An 11,320-nucleotide genomic window follows, 5' to 3' on the forward strand; every position below is an offset into this window, starting at 1 on the left:
GTCTTCCAACATGATTTCAGGTCGTAATTTATTTTACTGGACTTTGTTTCTACATCAATTTGTTCTGGACCATTCAAACAGATTGTTTGACATTTAGGGAAATATGTTTATTTGCTTTTGAGCGGGTCCATTAAATATGAGGCTGCAACCAGAAGCTTGTTAGCTTAGCTCAGTATGACTGGAAAAACATTTAGCCTGGCACTGTCCAAGAGTAACATAATTTGCCTACCAGCCGCTGTAACGCACAGACATGAAAGTGGTATCAATCTTCTTGATTATATATTTCTTTAATGCATTTGATGAGCTCCTAAAGTGCTCTACAAATAAAGATTATTGTTATTATTATGCAAACAGACATGACTCTCAAATGATCACTGGGCCAATGAGTCAGAGCACAGCAACCACATAAAGTCCATGGAGCATCAGAGCGGTCTGTTATTGCATTGCTGGTTTATTATTATGGTGCACCAAATATATGCACATGCAGCTTGTGATTTACTGAAATTGCAACTGACTGATGTGAATACATTTGTTTTAGGTGACACCTCTGTGTTGCCCTGGGATCCACTGACTTTGATCATGATTTCAAAACCTGGCAGATATTCCAGCAGCAGTGCTGTGGTGCTGAATTGAGACATGAGTAATAAAGAGGGATCACAGAGCTGTTAGATCGACCTGTTTTTTCAATCAGAGTAGATTTCACTCTACCTAGTAAGTTATAAAGGTGTCTGTGGGCATTACATTTAATGAAAATATAAAAGGAAGTTGTAAAGCTGCAGAGGTGTCAAACTTCATTAAAGAGTCCCTTTAATGTAAAACGTCCCCCTTTCTCAACCTGTGAGGTAAGCTTGGCTAACCCATTTAAAATGACAATCAATCAAGTATTGAAGTATGAACAAAAGTATTGGTGAAAGTCCTAGATGAGGGATCATGGAAATTAATACAATTCACACTGAGGGGAACATGAACGTCTGCAACCAATTTAACGCCAATCCATCCAGCAGTTGTTGGGATATTTAATAGTTGGCCTATTTAATTTAAAACCGAAAATGTCAACCAGTTGGAGGCACTAGAGAAAAAGTCAGGGAATCACTCAAATCAGAACAATTCATCCTCTGGAGACCATGCATGTCTGTACAAAATGTCATGGCAATACATCTTGTATTTATTGAGATAGTATAATCCACATCAACGTGGTAGGCTGACTGACAGATGGACATTCCATCCCTTGAACGATGTTGGCATCATATTGAAAAACCGCAAAGAATAACGGAACTCTGGGTTTCAGTGACAAATAAAGTAAAAGTGCAATTTATCAATGTAGTTCTACAGTGTCACCCTCAAAGCAGAATCTGCTTTGTTGCTGCTCAAAACAGTATTTTTAGATATGAGGTGACCCAGATGTTAAGTTGGGCATTTTATTAGGCTATCACATTCAGTGAAAGGCCACAGAGACTCTGCAAACTGTGAGATGAGCTCTAATCAGCGTGAAAGCCACACATTTTAAATTTGTCAAGGCTTTTGACACCAAATGATACATGGTTCAGTGTAGCTCATATTTAATCATCTCCAAAGCTCAATGACAGAAACACACTTTATCACTTTCATCTTTAGATAAAAGAGGAAATAATTCAGTTCACCTATAGGCTACTGCGTTTTATACAACTGTATTTTTAAAGCCTGACCGACATTAGACTATGACTTCAAGATTATTCTGCCATCAAATCCTTCTTTCAAAGCACAAATCAGACATGAATAATGTCCAGTTCTTTTCACCAGTTCATCTTCTGCTGTATGTATAGTGATTGGACAGTTCAAATGTGGTTATTTGGTCCCAGTGCCAAGCAAAGCTGTGATGAAAAGGGCTTGAGATTAATATGACACCACAGTGCAAATCTTATCTTCGACTAAATGAGGCTGCTGATCTACAACATTTATGAAGAGTATAAGCCTGAACATAACCCTGTGATTGTGCATGTTAGATCAGCAAAATGTAGCTGAGTCCCTGCAAAGACAGGGGCTTGTAAAGTAATTCTGGACCTATGAACTCTGTTTTAAGATATTAAAGGCATACACAGTCATATTAATCCAGCAAACTGTCAACATTAGCTTACGTCAGGGATTGTTTTGGGGACGGCCCGGCACAGGCCACTCGCTGAAATGTCGAACCCAGACGTAGGCCTACGGCCTCAGTTAGTAAAAATATAAACAAATGTTCTTTGGAGATCTCTTACCCCACCTTTAAAGGTGGAGTCGGCGATTCTGGAGAATGCTTGCTGTCAAAATCACTTTTTGTCATAATCATCCAAGCCTATAGGTTCTGTAAACTTGTAGCCTACACTAAGGGTATGTAAACAAAGGGGACCACCATAGCTAGCAACATGCCTGTCTACAGAGCCTAGGCTGAGTTAACACTGTTTTTAGCACACACGTTAGTGATTTTGGAGAATGCTTGTCAAAATAATTTTTGGTCAAAATCAGTGAAAATCTCCTCTTGATCGACTACCTGTCCGTACTGTGTGTGCGCTGAAAAGCAGCAGGTAAATGTTGCTGATACTGATTAGATTTTTGAGTTACTGATGTTGATGCTGAAAGCCTGCTAACTAGTCTGTGCTAGGCTAACAGAAGGAGGAAACTGCCCAGGGACTGCTCTCTCAGAGCGGGAACACTCTTTCCTAAGAGCCCAAACTCTCTGGCCATATCTCGGGTGAGTTTTGCCGAACAGCAAGACTCGATCCCCAGCGCGGCCCGTTGATGTTGTTGTTGTTGATTTTGATGTTGTTACTGTTGATGATGATGTTGTTGACGACACTTTATATCTTGGCACTTTATTTTGAAGCACTTTATGACTCCCCAGGTTTGTTGTGTTTTGTGTCCATTGTTGTCTTGTACTGTCATGTGTTTTTAGCCACTACCTCCTTTGCTGTGAACAAATTTGCCCTCTTGGGACATTAATAAAAAACCTTGAACCTTGAACCTTGGACCGACCCACCGTAGCTAGCAATATGTCAGTTTAGAGAGCCTAGAAACCGGAGGGACCCGAAACAGTATCCAATATTGATCTACCAACAACAACAAAGAACATTAAGCAAATGAAAGAAAGACCTCACATAAGTCCTGCTTGCTTTTCTTGTTTTGTAACTAGACTCAACCATTTAGTAGAGCTTCTACTGCTTTGACCTTGGCCCAAAAGCTGCATAACAGAGTGGACAGAGGACTAAGATATACAACAGCTGTTAATGTTTGACCACTACCTGTTATATTGTGCGCTGAAATGAGAAACTGCATGTGAGTCTATAAAATCCAGCAATGGTCATAAAGTTTGTTTAGTTTGCATAATTCCTTGATAACAAGCAGTAAAAGGGGTTTATACAGCTATAACTCAAAGGTTAATGGGAGATGGTTTCTTCTTTTGAGTGAAGTCTGTGAGCATCTTCAGGAAGGATTTTGTCTTTACATACAGATCCGTTCAAAGGAACACTCCATTAAAGAGAAACATTTTCTAAATCTTTACACATGACTGAAAAGGGGACTCCGCTTGAAATAATAAAGTATTGAAATGTCCATTGAAAATTTCCCTGCAGAATTATTCACTACTAGGTTGTCTAGGTTTCGAACATTCTGAAGACACAGCTTTTTCACCAATTGTAAAGAAACTTTGGCGGAATACAGAGTTGTTCTTGCAGTGCGCTATCCTGCCGTTTGACGTCCTCTTTGCTGAGTTACCAGTGATTTGTGTTTCACTTCACTAACATAAGACTTGCATTTCAAATAGATTTTTTGGCATTTTTCCCCATGTTTATTGATGGTATGCAGATCTGCTTGTGTCTGATGTCTTAGATTCTTCAGCCTGCTAATTGCTTTTATGTGTTCATTTTAAATGAATTACCATCAAGTGTGTTACGGTTGACCTATGAGTTAGGAAGACATCTCAAGACTGTTACTCTCACAGACAATGATGCAGTCAGTTCAATTTGGTGCTGCTTTAATGCAATAGTATGTCTGCTGATGCTTGCTGCTTCCACCAACACTTCTGCTGATCACAAACATTTCATAAACTCGGGGCGCCCTTGGCTCAGTTGGTAGGGCGTACCCCCCCCCCCCCCGGGCTGGGCCCAGCAGCAGACCCGGGTTCGGTCACTCCCCTCTCTGCCCCATTTCACCACTGTCTCTCTGCACTATCAATAAAGCATAAAAATGCCCAAAAATATCTTTAAAAAACATAAAAAATAAAAAAACATTTCATAAACTCTACATCCAAACAAAGATGGCTTTGAATCAAAATTCATTAATAGGAAGGTTTAGGATTGTCACTCAATCTCAATGTTTTCTACTCTGCCAAATATCCTTTTGTCTCGTTTTCAATTCATAAAGTTACTCCATATGAGTTTTTCTGAGTAAAGATGAAGTTCAGATATTTCTGTCTCCAGCTCTCTTACAACTGAAGTTTAATTTTGAACTAGTAAATCCATCTGAAGGTCAGAGCAGGTTCTACTATTCATCTATTAAGACAAACTATAATACAAAGGCTCTGTGGTCTATGGTGCACACATTAAATGGGATCCTTGATACAAAAGTGCGAGAACACCTTCTTTACTGTTCGTATATCGACAAGAATGTGTTTCTGCATCAGCATGTAGTAACACCAAGTGACCAGCTGGAGGTGTACAAACTCCATGTTATTTATTTGAATCCACAGACAAATTCATATGGTTAGGGAATATGAAGATAATCAGCATGAGGAGAAAATACCTCTGAATAAAGTAAAGTCATCCACCATGAAATGATGTGGATCTAAGCCCACCCGAGCGTTTGTCCTCGAATCCTCTCCTCAGAAGTGCTTGTTCTTTTTGTAGGAGGAGTTATGTTGTTCAATGCCACAATTTTGCTTCAATATGAGTGCAGAAGATAGTGTAAAATCTTAATTTCTTCTTTGATTAATATCAGACTTTTAAAATGTTTCTTAATTCTCAGATGTTCTGATTGCTTCTAGGTTAACGTGTAAATATAAGAGTTTTTCATTGTTTTCTCAGATGAATAATTTTTTACTACATTGGTATACTACATTTTGTTTGTAATTCGTCAATTGTCTGTTCATTAATTATTTGTTCCTCACTTGTTCATAAGTAGCCATTAAGGATTTTGTGTACCACATTGTATAGTGTAGATACTGCAGCCTGGACACTTACAGTAACTCAAACCGTTTTTAGACTATAGGACACATGACCTCAAGGGGTCGCTAGTGCCCAATAATTTCCATTTCCAATTATCTCTTCAGTCTCTTCAGTGAACACCCTTTTCTTCACATAGCCTCCACCGTTACAAGCGCTCTCATTCACAATATACATTAATTGGACTGTGTGTGTGTGTGTGTGTGTGTGTGTGTGTGTGTGTGCGTGTGTGTGTCTTAGCGTGCATTTGTTTGGGGATTCAGTGCCTGTGTCAGCCGTTGGCCCCGCTGTAGCCTGGTGATGAGGCTCAAAGTTATGGGCCAATATTAATAAATGGTAGCCCTGGCAACAGCGTTCAGTGTGTGAGTCACAGGAGCTCAGGCAGAGGGGAAGGCAGGGCACCATGGCGGAAACATGAATGCTCTCTGAAAACCACCTCCAAGGCTGGCTGTGAACAAGTGTCACATCTGTGCAGAACAAGACTGAGAGGTCAGGCTGAATTAAAATCAAATTAACATGAAATTATTTCATCAGTGAGCTTTAACAGTAGAGTAATCTTTTAGGGTTTTTGCCACTGACTGATTCAGAGATGTGTTTGATTTGTGTTGTTTGAGTTAACACATATGAAGCACACAGCACTGCAAACCAAAGCAATTACATTTATTGACTTATGCAGCAGTGTTTGAATGGTTGGAGCAACATGAAGGACTGGAGTGCAGTAAACAGTTGATAGAATACAACAGTGTTCCCCCTGCTGCCATGGGATTAGGATGTGGTTGTGATGCTCATTCTCCTGTGTCTCTGAGGAGTGTATTATATTTTTAAAGTGACCGTAATGGTTGTTGTGGATTTGTAGGTTGTTGTTTTTTTAAACTTGTTATAAATCAGTTAAACTACAGCAGACATTGGAATCCAGTCCCCAGAGCCCTACTCGTCTTTCTAATGTGGTCCCTAGAGGGACAAAAGGTTGTATAAAGTGAAAAATAACGTAGAAATTTAAAAACTAATTTTAAAAAGAGAAAAGCCATAAATGTGCAGAAAAAAACACTAATAAGGTGCAGTCCTTTGGACATACAGTAGTATCAAGGTGCTTTGTAACTTCAGTCACGTAAGCACAGTGGAGTACTGTAGGCAGCCGTCAGTCTCTGTATAAAGTAAACACCAACTGGCCACGTTGGGGTCACTCGCAAACAATTTTCAAGCTGCCTTTGTTTGCTGTGTCACTGCAGAGACCAAGGGGAAGCTGATTACAATCCTAGCCACTTCCCCAGATTAAAGCTACATAACACACACTTTAAATAATTTTGCACCGCCAAAGGCAGAGTTCCTAACTTCATATTTGCTCAAAAGGCAGCTTTGTGTCAAAGTTCTTTTTGGACTTTTAAGCTGTTTCTTATTCCACAATGACACCATTACACATGTAAAACAAAAAGAAGAAAAAGAACAAGCAGAAATAGAGGGGGATAGGACAAGTGTTCATATAAAAGTATTATAAGAAGGCTATTTTAAACTGTATCCATTTTGACTAACATGTACTAATGTATATGTATAATTGCACAGTTTCAATATCAAAAGTTAAACACAGTGGTCACAAATATATGCTGCTCACAAATATATGCTGCAATTGGAAAACTGTAACCACACCATAAACAATCCAAACATCTTGAAGAGATTTAAGCACCAGCCATATGAAATAGGTCTTTCCGTTTTTTCTTTTCAGCACAATACATAATTTGGTAGGCTTTGGCAGGGAGGAATATCTCCTCCTCTCATTGTGATGACAAAGTGCTCTTAAATAGTGCTGGAAGCCCAAGTGAAACCAGATTGTTCAGATAGATAGAGTAAGCAGAAGATAACAGGCGGTAAATCAGGCACAGTTTGGAGACAAAGGTTTCCAGCCAGAGCTACACCTTTCTGCGGTAGCAACAGCCATGAGAGTTATGGCTTCTGTAGAAATATGTTCCGTATAATGTTGTGCTGACGTTTTCATTGCACCACTATATACCAATTTCAGGATAAGTTTCAGAACGTTAGCTACGGTTCATCATGACATTCACATCAGATGAACAACACTAAGCTCTACCGGCTATGAGGCTTCACTTAGAAACCGTGGTGCTTCGTGCTAAATGATAAGAGAACAGCATTCTAGCATACTCACAAAGACAATGTTAACATGCTGATGTTATGCATGTTTAACAAATACAATGTTCAATATCTTAGTCAGACATGTTAACATGCAAATAATTGCTAATTAGGAGTACACAAAGTACAGCTGCAACTGATGGGAAAGCGGTATATCAACAATGAACACACAGAAGGAAAAATATAACTTGAATATCATTAGTTTTCCAGGTGTCGGCTAAAAATCAGAGTATTTGATTGTTGATGGCACTAGAGAAGAGATAAGTGGGTTAACACATTTATTACCAATAGAGGCCAGATGTTGTAACAAAATACATGGCAAATCATTCAATACTTGTCGCTTGGCGCTAAATCAAAAGTCAAGTGATTCACCAATTAGGTTACATTGTGGGTAGACCCATGCAAACTTAAATGCCATTAGATGTTGAGTTATTTTACTTAGTAAGTCAAACTTTGATCTGCTAGATGCAGTAGAATAAAAGTCAGGGAATCACATTAATCCTTAGGATTTGTCCTGTGGGCACCATACATGTCTGTACAAAATATACTGGTAATGTTTCATATATTTGTTGAGATATTCAGTCTTGGACAAGTGTTCGACCCGGCAAACCGACACAAACAACATGCCAGCCTCAGAGCTAAAAGAGTAAAGCTTATAAAAATGAAAATCCATGCTGCCATTTTAACCAACAAAATCCGATAATAGGGGAGTCTCTCATTTCTCCAGCGATTGAAGACAAATGAACTTTCACATCAAACCAGACTGAGATGATATAACATGGACTCAGGGACTCTGAACCTCGCAGCAGGAATGCAGATAGAATGACAACAGATTTTAGCCAGTAGCTGATGATGGAGTCCTGGGTGCGATTGCCTGTCGATTGAGCTGCAGATGAATGAGCTGGTTGGCTTTCATCCTGCGGCAGGTCACAGGCCTGCTGTCCCTGTGTGTGTGTACGTATGTGTGAGGTAATGGGGAGTGAGATAGTGAGAGAAACTGGGATTACTCGAAGGTCGGGGGCTGTCAGATGAGATGGATGCAAGACTTCTCTTTTGGCGCTCAAATCACACACACATACACTCACTCAGAGGTGGAGGGGGTTGAGCCCTGAGGCGCCAATGCCTTCACTTATGATGCACAGACACATGTGTTTGGATGTAAAAGCACATGCACACCTGCTCACAATAAAACAAATGTATGCGTACGAGCGTGCATGACCACACACACTTCTGCCACTTCTGGGCATGCAGTGAGCTCTCAAACTGCATACATCCTACTGGGCTGTGCTCCAATCAGCAGGATTAATGAAGAGGTATCACATTTTACAGTGAATCAGTGTGTGAGGCTCTGGGGAACAAATGGCTGGGGTCTGCAATTTCTCAAGTCTGTCTTCAATAATGTAATCGACTTTTAGGTTATGAGATCGCATGGTTGAGGCTATTTGCAGTACTTTGTGGTACGGTTGAGTTATGTACCTTAACAAGACCATCACATGCAATCTGCTACTTCCCATAGACCTTCATGAGTACCTACTGTGTAAATACTGCACTGTTGAGAAAAAGCATGGTGGTGAAATACGTCAGAAGGTATTTGGTGAAGGAATCCATGATCCTTTAAAAGGGTTTGTGAACAGAATTAATAACTTAAAAGTGTTTCATTTGGTGAAACCCCCCCGAATCCCAGAAGCCTTTGACAACCTTGAAAACCTAAAAATAAGCCTGGAAGTGCTGTCCTCATATAGCTCAGCTCCATTGAGGAAATATCAAAGTAATACAGACCACAGAAACCATATCAACCCTCGGCTTGTTGTGTGGTAAATCTCATGGTTAAGTGAGGTTGGGTTGAAAATGCAATACTTTACGTTTGTTTGATAGCAATCATGCCCATTCAAAGACTGATTTTAGGAAATGGGATCAACTATTATTTGACTGAAACTTAGGGTGTATTCACACATGCCGTGTTTAGTTCGGTTGAAACGAACTCAGATGCACTTCTGCCTTCGGTGCGCATCTTTCAGGCAGGTGTGAATACAGCAATCGCACTCGGGTGCGGACCAAACAAACGCTCCGAGACCCAGCTGAAGAGGTAGTCTCGGTGCGTTTCCAAACGCACTCTGCTGCAGTTCGTTTGTGGTGTGAATTTGTTCGGACTCAATCCGACCCAAATGCAGGAGGCACTGTGCCTTTTTTTTCTTTTCTTTTTTAATAAATAGCCGTCAGCTTCACATTATGGGAAAGTGTTGTTGTCGCCATTGTTAGGACGATAAGTTGTGGTTTGACCGGGAGCCCAGAACAATATATTACATTTGATCGAGAGGACGTGTAAAAATGCTGAATGTGTTCAGCGATCAGATGAAGGAGAGGGGAGCGTCTCTCGCACAGTGCCAACAGGTTCACGCTGCGCAAGAAGTGAGTGTTTTTATTTTGCTTCCCATGTACGGGACCGTCAGTTTGGAGCTGAACTGCGCCGACCCAGCTGATACACAGCTTAATCAGCTGAGTGTCAGTTTGAGCCTATTCCTCGTGCGTCCAGCACCAAAAATACAGTAACAATTATGTTTCACATCGTAGGCTACAAGCCACATAACGTGGCATTGACATAAGGCTACACATTATAACCATATGAAACAACAATAATTTGATATTTTTCCTCTTTATTTATAGGTTAGATGTAGGCCCTTTTATTATTTTTAGCCCCATATTATATCAATGATATATATTTCGCAGTTTAAACTTCGTGCTTCCTGTTTCTCTCCACCCCAGAATGTCTGTCCAATGAATGAATGACCTCAGATCACGTGTGGTTTTGCTTCGTAATGCTGGTTCACTTGCAAAAGGGGCAATATGAAAGTGGACCACACCAAACAAAAAAAATCAACACTCTATTTGGTCTGGACCAAAGCAAGTGCACTAGCGGACTTTCCCAGTGTGAATACACCCTCAGTGTACAATTACACCCAAGGAGTAATGGCAAAGTTGTGAATTTTTTTCTCTCCTGAAGTTTAATTTTTTCGGTGCCTGTGTCCGTTTTCTTTTTCTTTTTCCTCATTCGTTCTGATAAGGGCACGAGCTAGTGTCATTCTGGGAAGCTAAAAAACACTGGCTGATCCAAGTGCAGCTAGTCAGGTGGTGGCATGTTTTGCAGTGTGCATGATCATAACAGTGTGCACTTGGTGTGAAGTGACTGAGTCTTGTTCCAATACACCAGGGTGCTGGACTCTCATCAGCAAGACTTACTGCGCCTCCATTTGTCAATCAGAGTGTCAAATTCCAAACCGCTGAGGGAATAACCCGACTTGTTGCAGGCGAGGGGAGGAGAGTACAGTAGATGAGTGTTAGAGTAGCAGGTTTCAATTGATAAAGGCCTGATAAAGGCTGGAGTGAGAGTACGATATGTTGAGAGTCAGCAGAGCAATTTTGAACATGTCCGACTAATCCTTCGTTATCGGAGGTTTGTCTTGGGTCGTGATGAAAGCAGCAAAGCTTTGAGGTGTGTAAGTAAAACCAGACGGAGTTGTGTGTATTGGTGTGTGAGCATGGGACTTGCAGTCTGAGGTCTATGGTGTCTGATAACCAAAGCAAAATGTAAGTGTGAAAGAACTAAATCAGAGTGGTATCACAACATGATGTCAAGGAAGCCCATTAGGAATCAGATATACTGTATGTATGGGATTTAGTGTATTCTAAAGCTGATACTGTTACTGTAGAGGGTTTCAAGGAAGACAAAGCAGGCATTCAGACCAAAAACCGCACTGTGCTAAAACAATGTAAAGGCCTCAATATTGGTGGGGGATGGCTCCTTCAGGTAAGGTATGCAATCCAATCCAAGAAAAACAGTTTGAGTTACAGATCTTGGGCTTCTCTGACGCCAAAACACTGCTCAACAGTTTATAATACTAGAAAGCAGCAGCTCTGTAAACTGATCGTGGGGAAAATATCTACCAAGAATGTCTACAAAAATGCAGGGTATAAGTCAGTCTGAACACGGCCTAAGAGTATAAAGCCAT

The sequence above is a fragment of the Ammodytes marinus genome (genome assembly GCF_949987685.1).
Source record: "Ammodytes marinus genome assembly, chromosome: 10".
In the NCBI taxonomy this organism is placed as follows: domain Eukaryota; kingdom Metazoa; phylum Chordata; class Actinopteri; order Uranoscopiformes; family Ammodytidae; genus Ammodytes; species Ammodytes marinus.